The sequence below is a fragment of the Cyanistes caeruleus genome, chromosome 5 (genome assembly GCF_971803275.1).
Source record: "Cyanistes caeruleus chromosome 5, bCyaCae1.hap1.1, whole genome shotgun sequence".
NCBI classification, from domain to species: Eukaryota; Metazoa; Chordata; class Aves; order Passeriformes; family Paridae; genus Cyanistes; species Cyanistes caeruleus.
The window spans coordinates 61966267-61974351 of record NC_141705.1 but is presented as its reverse complement, the minus strand read 5'-3'; the positions used below and the strand labels follow the sequence as shown (position 1 = coordinate 61974351).

The 8085-nt window shown below is 39.8% G+C and overlaps 1 protein-coding gene across 8 annotated transcripts in view; it reads right to left on the bottom strand.

The window, feature by feature from the left end:
• Positions 1 to 8085, bottom strand: part of MAML3 (mastermind like transcriptional coactivator 3) — a 295274-nt gene that overhangs the window by 263736 nt on the left and 23453 nt on the right. The gene's annotated exons all lie outside the window — the stretch shown is intronic.

Below are 8085 nucleotides of genomic sequence, written 5' to 3'. Positions count from 1 at the left end.
ACTTCCAAATTAACATCCAAACTACATTATGCAATTCACAACACCAGAAACAAGAGTCTAGTTCACCAGTCAGACCGACATGTTAGTCAGGAAATGGTTAGAGCAGCTAAATTTCTGAACCTATTTTTGCTCTTTAAAATTGTGTACAGCTACTGTAAACATACACATCAAACCATGTCTATGTTCCAGCTTCAAGAGAAAAAGAACAACAAAAAAAAAACACTGTAAAAAACCCCCCCAGCCCCCACCTACCCAGACTTGTCCTGAATACTAATGCTAAAACGATTACAAAATGCTAATTTGGTACCAGCAACCTATGATTAAAAAAACAATGAAGCACCTCAAGCACATGAATTAAAGCATCATCTTAAACATGTTTTTTTCATCTTAAGCAAGAAAACCCTTATATATACACATCTGTGTCTTTTCTTGCTCATGATGATCTCAAAGTTATATTAAAGATGCACATCTTTATGTAAGGTAGTCTAATGCATTTGGTGTTTGAATGAAAGCTAAAGACACCACAGTACTTTTAAAGGCAACCATAAATGAAACCAAAATCTCAGCTAAGATTATTTTCTGTCAGTAAACACGACCCTGAAGGCAATTCTCATGGATTACTGGGATGCCTGTTGAGTTACTTGAGTACCATTACCTAATATTCAGTATTTGATACAGAACACCATTACATGCTTTCATACTTAACAAAACCAACATACATGCTTGACTTAAGCAGTCAGTGGTAAAAATGTAATTTCACACTTCTGAGGCAAAAGGCTCAAGGTTTTTGTAACAGTAATAATTAATCTTTACAGTTTTTGTTTCCTCTCCAGTTTAAGGCATAGGAAAGGCTGATTTACTTCTCCATGCTGCACTGTTCACTAGCAGCAAACTGTGAAATGTAAACCTCAGTGCTCAATTTCTTTTTGTGTGTTCTAAGCATCTGACACTACTCCCTCAATACTATATAGGACTTTTTTACTCTCATCTTGCATTTGTGCATAGTATCTAACTTACCTAATGCCTTCCATCAATAGACTGAAAAAGTAGGTGAATCTCCCAAAAGTCTTGCAAATATACTGGCCGTTTGAGAGGAGGAAGATTGCTTGGCCAGGACCAACTGTTAAACTGCAGGACCTATCCTTCACTTTTTGTCTAAAAAACTGAAATGTTTAGAACAGGTATAAAGACCTAACCCCAGTTAAAGCTTGGTCAAAAAATGGCAAAAAAATGCAAAGATGAAAAATAAAACAATTCCAGAAACTCCTCCACTCTCTGTATGTTTACCAGACACATTGTATAAATGTTTAAATTTTCTAATTCATTATAAATATTCAATATCTTCCTACATCAATGGTATCCTTGACAGATCCATAAGTAGATATTTGACTCTAGTTAAATGCTCCATAGGGAACTTCAATGAAAATAAAATTCCTCCAACTAGCAATAAAAACATTTGTGTCACCTACACACCCAGAAATACACCAAACCAAAAGATATAATGCTGGGTTCTGGACTGCAGAGAAACTGAATACCAACTTAGAAAGAACTAAGCCAGGAAGTTACAAAATAATTTTATTTATTTATTTTTTTCTATTTAAACTTGTAGCCACATCAGATGGATTATATCCTTCAACTGATAAAACATTTACATTGTTTGGCTGATGTTCTTAATTAATTTGAAGAACACCAGCCAATTGCATGCAATTAACAATTACAAAGGTGCAATTAAAACTTGCAAGAGGCTAGTAAGTCTCCCATAGGCTCTCCCAGAAGCCGACAAAGTAGCATTTCCACTTCAGATCAAAGTAAACTACAAAACCCAACTAAATTTGCATAGATTATGTACCACAGGAAAAAAATACTTGACATTTGACAAGAACAGAAGTTAATTTTTTCACTATCACTTTCACTATTCTCTTTGCAAAGTGTTTGTTTCCATTAGAGAGGGAAGGTAGTTCAATAGCTAGTACAAGGCAAGGGGGACTTGCCAAAATGACACAGATTAATTTCAGTGTCAGGAGCTACTGTAAATCTCAGCGGTTTGAAAGGTACCATCAGCTGGAAAGGGGAGGGGATGAGAGAATCTATTTGAAACATCACGGAATGTAGACCTCAAAACCATAAGAGAGAACAGCACTGGAAAATAAATTACTTTATAGCAAATCTAACAAACATTTTCTATAAGATGTCTTGATTTCGAGGCGCTATTTCACAACTGAAGTTTAACATCTCTAAATCTGGACAACTTTCTGTTAGCAACTCTGAGGTACAACAGTGAATCATCTTATTTTCCTCTGTTATTATTGGGTTCTAGAGCCTGCTCCACTTCTCACCTAGAGTTATTTGCCATTCTTGCCATTTCTTTTCCATCTCAGCCTAACACCACCATCATTTTGACTTTGAGAAAGCAGCAAAGACATAATAACGATGTATATTGGTATATATTTTCCCTCTCTAAAACTGATTTTGCTCATATGAAGGCATAAACAATCTAAAGAAGCATGCTCGAGCCATCCACAGCTTTCACAAAAAGCTGCCTTTAAAGCTATCTAGTTCTCTTCTACCTGAGCCTATAAACACTGCTGGCAATTTTCCCCCCCATGCCTCTAACGTATTTTCACTTAGCACCAGTTTGATGTATAAGATCTGACAACCAGGCAGTTACAGGCCACCTGCATCACTGTCGCCATGACAACAGTGAAAGACAATCCATGATCCCATACCCTGGTCACACGTTTCAATACAGCTTATCTGTCCAAAGCCACTGAGTCTAATGGAAGAGAGTAATTACAATCTTGCACTCATTGTCAAAATTCTCACCATATAATGCTCTTCAAAATTATTTTATTCCTCTCTCATGGCTGCTGTGCAGAAAAAAAAAAGGGGGGGGGGGGGAAACAAACACCAAAAGAAACCTTAAGTGGGCTTGGAAGGGAAAGAAAGAGTGAAAAGCAAGTCTGTGCCTGATAGAAAAATGCAGTAGTGTATGCAAACTGGTTCTTCACAATGATGAAGGACTAATCAGAAGCAGGGGAATGTACCAACCACAAAGAGGGATATATGAAAATTTCTATTCATAGAGCATCACTTAAGATCCTTTTGATTTTCCACTGGAGATGAAGAGAGGATATTAGCTGCCCTCTTTTCCCCTCCCCTTCCTGAAAAACTTCCTATCACAATGAACAAGCACCATGCTGCACTCTGCAGCAACAGCAGCCTCAGCAACAGCATGGCTCTTCAAATGACCATGTCACTAAAGAGAGAGGGAAATGTCTGAGACAGCAGAGTAGCAGATCCTCCTCTCCACCCTCTATAACAGACTGTCTCTTTAATTTTTCATTTTTAAAGCAGAACTGCTGGGAAAAGCTTCAGAATTTTACCCCTTCTGATCCCTAAGGGATTGCTGCATTCCCTCCATCTCTCACAGAAAGTGTCAAAATGTTATTCCTATGTCTATGGCCACAGCCATAATTAGGATGGAGATCATGGTAATATGATATTCAGTTTGTACCCGTAAAACACGGATATTACTTCTCTGCCTTGTAGGAAACAGAGGACAGAGAGAATCCAGCCACGACACAGAACAGCAGCACTTATTTTGAAGTATGGCAAATGTTGGACAGTGAGTACTTGGACTGTCAACCTGCAGTGGATACAACACTTTCTGGAACAGAATTTAGTGCTGGAAGATTAGGTTGCATCCATAATAAATGAGAAGCTTTGCTTTCTGCTTTATACTCCTTGTCCCAATCCTTCCTTCTCCTCCAAGCTCCTTCATGCAAATCAGTCAGCACGTCAAAGCTCCAATTTACTAGGCATGTAATAACTACCCCTTGAATTAGTAAAAAGTGATAAATCAGGAACAGACAAAAAGATACAGTAATTTATTAAAATGTTCCATCCACCCATGTCCAAACCACAATAGTAAATAAAATATCAGATGACTGCCCATTTTAGAGACATATTTTTAGTTGATTGCTTTCAGCCACAGCATTTGCAACAGAAAATGAAAGCTTCATTCACAGCACATTACCTGCATTTGCCATACAGGGTTACCCAGGCTCAGCTGACACAGTAACACCACTGTAACTCCAGCCCCAGAGTCCTGACTCTCAACTCCCAAACCACAAGGTAAATAAAAAGCCAGTCTTTTTTGGGCAGTACTTCCAGGAACACAAACAGGGTTGAGGACCCTCAATCCTGATGTAGTTCAAGCATGCATTTGAAATAACATTCAGCATTCATGGCAGAATTACTTTAAAGAGAAGCAGTGCTGTGATTTAATGACCACCTTTTAACATGTCAGCCAAATAAAACATTACAACCAACAAAGGTAATAGTATCCTTAAGTTTCTGTAGAGCTGCGACTCCTTCCGGAAGCCCAGTACAAACCTAGTGCCTGCACCACAGAAACAGCTGGTGCTGTGGCTGTGCAGCACAGACGGCCAAGGCTGCCCAAGGGGACAGAGAGATGTGTTCAGAGGGCAGCAGGCATGGCCTGGCATGGGTTCTGCAGACTGCACAGAGCGAAGTTGGAAATTCTCTACTGATGACAAGTAGGCAAAGCCCTGCTTTCACCTGGAGCTTTTAAGGAGGAGGACAGATTTCTCAGCTGGGGTGAAGCAGGCACAAGCAGAAGATCTATGTGGCTTTACACCAGTTGAGCAACTGGTCCAAGGCTCCCCTGCGCAGAGTACCCCAAACTCCCTCCTGCCTTCTGGCACTGGTTCAGCACCATCGCAAAGGGAAGGGTGCCACCTACAGCACTGTGCACAGTGCTTCCCCCAGCACCATGGCTTGCCTTGGACCTCTCCCAGTGAAGAATTAATCAGTGCCAGCCCCCTTAAATGGAGGCTTGACGATTCTTCCGTGACAGAGATAGGCAACGTCCTCAAACTGGTCAATTATTTCAGGAATACAGAGTTAGAGTGTCCCAAATAGATTCCTTGCCTTCATTTCTTTGGTGTCATACTGTTGCAGTGTATTTCCTCTTCTATTAAACCTGCATGTCAGTACTATCAAAACCACTGCACTAACTTCTATCTTTTTTTTTTTAAGGTATCTTAGAGTGTCAAACATTATTTACTTCAGAATTTCTTCAGAGAAGATTTGGTTCCTGCCCCCTCACTTTCTGTGCTTAATTCCTTTCTGTGGGAAAGATAATTCAAATAACGTATTTTCAATCTTGTACAAGCTACATCTTTTGGAGTTCCTCCGTGTGCAGAGGAACTCAGTCTCTGGAAAGGAATTAGACTTGAGGTGCCTCTTCCTGTTTTTAATCTTACTAAACCAGTACTAATTCATACAGGGGATGTAGAACCAATAGATAGAGTCTGCAAACTAATTCTTACTTTTATTCAAGAGTGCTGGAGCTATTCCTCAATGCAAATCTGAGAAAAAGTCCCTATGCGGAATACATGACACACATATACTGTCCAGAAGGAAGACAAAGAAGCTGAGTAAATCTGACAGAGCCCACCTGCCACTGTTGATGAAACAGTCAGAAAATGAGTAGGTATCCATAGCCACTGCAAGAACTAAAAGCATAATCCTGTAAACCAGAATAACAGTTTAGCTAAATATGAGGATTAGGTTCTCCTCTTTTCTTCATGTTCTGGTTTTTATTATGCAAGAATCTTTCTAATTATTACAAATTTACCATGAAAAGCAAGCTCTGGTCAGAGTGTTGAGACTCTACCAAGTCAGGAAATAGGACACATTAGAATTAATAACTCTTTAATAGACTGTTTAATTCATAACTGCTTAAGTGTTCTCCCTGCTTGGGGTGACTACAGGAATGATCCCAGGGAGCCAAAATGCCTCAACAGCTTGTTTCACTGAACTTCATGTGGTCAGAAGGCATCTTGTATAGCAAATCTAGGATAGCATGAGGTGAAATGTGCCAGTAAGTGACTTTCCATGTCCAGGGGTCTGTGCCTGGGGCCAGGCACAAAGCAGCCACAGGGAATAGCCATGGACCACCACCACACAGGATCTTTGTTGGCACTGCATACAACTAGTCTGGAGTGAAAAATAGTACTGGAAACAAGCCAGAGAAATGTCACAGGTCTACCTTTGCACTAATCCAGCCAATTTTGGTGTTCTGTGTCTCTAAGTTCAGCTACCAGAGGAATAGGTGCTGGGAAGTTCCTTCACCAGCATCCCTGTCCTTCCACATTCCCACCATCCAAACACTGGGCTTCTATAGTGTTTACAGTGGCATCTTTTTCTCCCCAAGCCTCCCTCACATCTGCAGTTGCTGCAAGGATGTCACTCTTTATCATGTGTGGCACAGGCTCATAGGGAACAGGACAGAAGGACACCCTGCTTTTGCTGGGATCTTGTGCATGTAGAGGACCATAGAACATCTTACACTGTGGCTTCCTGGCAACAAGCCAGCTGGAGAAGTGAGTCTGGTGGCCTGACAGCAGAAACCCAGTGCAAAAATATGAACTTAAAAATCCAAGTGCCCAGTATCAGAACTCTGCTGTTCTGAGACATTTGTTCTGTTAATACTCTTAATCCTGTGGCTAAGAGCCATCAAAGGCCTTGAACTTAAGTGGAAACCACTATGACCCAAAGAGTCTTCAGCATTCAGAAGGGCAAAATACTATCACTAACATGGGTCAGAAAATTTGAGATACAGTCTCATCTATCTGAATTTTTATATATAATATATATGTATTTTATATATATATAAAACAAAATATATAGTATATATATAATATAATATTAATAGCTATTTATAGATAAATAAAGACTAATGGAGGCCAAAATATAATGAGCACAATAAGTAGTAGATAAAACCCCCAGACAACTAAACAGAACTACAAACAGAAATGTGAATCACACCTGAAAGTCACAGGAAGCACCAAACACCAAACAGTGACCAAAGGGATGTGTGCCTATGCATCACATGCTTCCACATCCAACATGCATCTCCTCCAAACGTAGAGGTGCCTTCTACAGGCCAGTCCTGCAGCCAGCAGCATGCTGAAGAGGTGTAATACACAATACCTGCTCTGTCAGCAGGTCAGTCTGTCTGTGTTTTCAGACAGACATAGCAGATACAGATGCCCCTGCACATATATATGACCGCTTCTATATTTATGAGCCACCACTTTCACAAACAATAAGTCATATGTTCAACTGGATATGTCAGACAACTCCAGCTTCATTGTCACTGCACATGTTTACTTATTTATCCTCTCAGGCTTAATTTATTCACATTTAATTTTCATACAGATGCAGTAGACACAGAATCCAGCACTCATAACAACACCTGTCTGCTAGGCTTTGCAAACACCCAAAGACATGCCTAATTTGTGTTGTCTAAGAGCTATTGCTTAGGACATTTTTTCCCTATGTTTAAACTCTTGTCTTGCAGGTTCTTTGAGTTTCAAAATCTCACCTGAAGTCTAAGGATGGTGCAGATTTGCTAGCTGGATGCAATGTGAAAAACAGAGCTAATCTCACAAATACCTTCCTAGTTTCCTTCACAACAAGCAAATGCTTTTCACAGTACTGACCTCCTGCTGGAGCCAAGAAACTCAGCTAGTTCAATGAGAACTGTTGTAATTACAGCTCCACTTGTAGCTGACAGATACAGACTCAGGAGTGAAACCCCCTTTCACTACTTCTTTCTCAAAGGTGTAAGGATGGTTTTGCTGATGGAAAGAAGTGTATTCATCTAACTACTATTTTGTAGAACTAGTATTTGTACATAGTCTGGTAAGCATCCAACCTATGTAACTTTGAATCAGTGTTCAGCCTTTCCTCAGGAATAAACACAAGAAATCCCCTACTAGATCTTCCTGAAAGGCAAACTCCGCCACAAACAAGCCACAGCATTCCTCCTTCTCTATCAGTCCCCTATTTCCCTACAGCAGATACAGACTAATCCTAAAGAATATGTGCAGCACATTTACTTTTCTATGATATAACAGTTAAGAGATTTTCCAGATGAAAACAGAAAATATGTCATGAATTAAAATTCCCATATGTCAACAAGTAAACTAGTATTAGTTGCAAAGTAAACCACAAATCACAATCAACCACTTCTCCTAAGTGAAGCCTGACTGA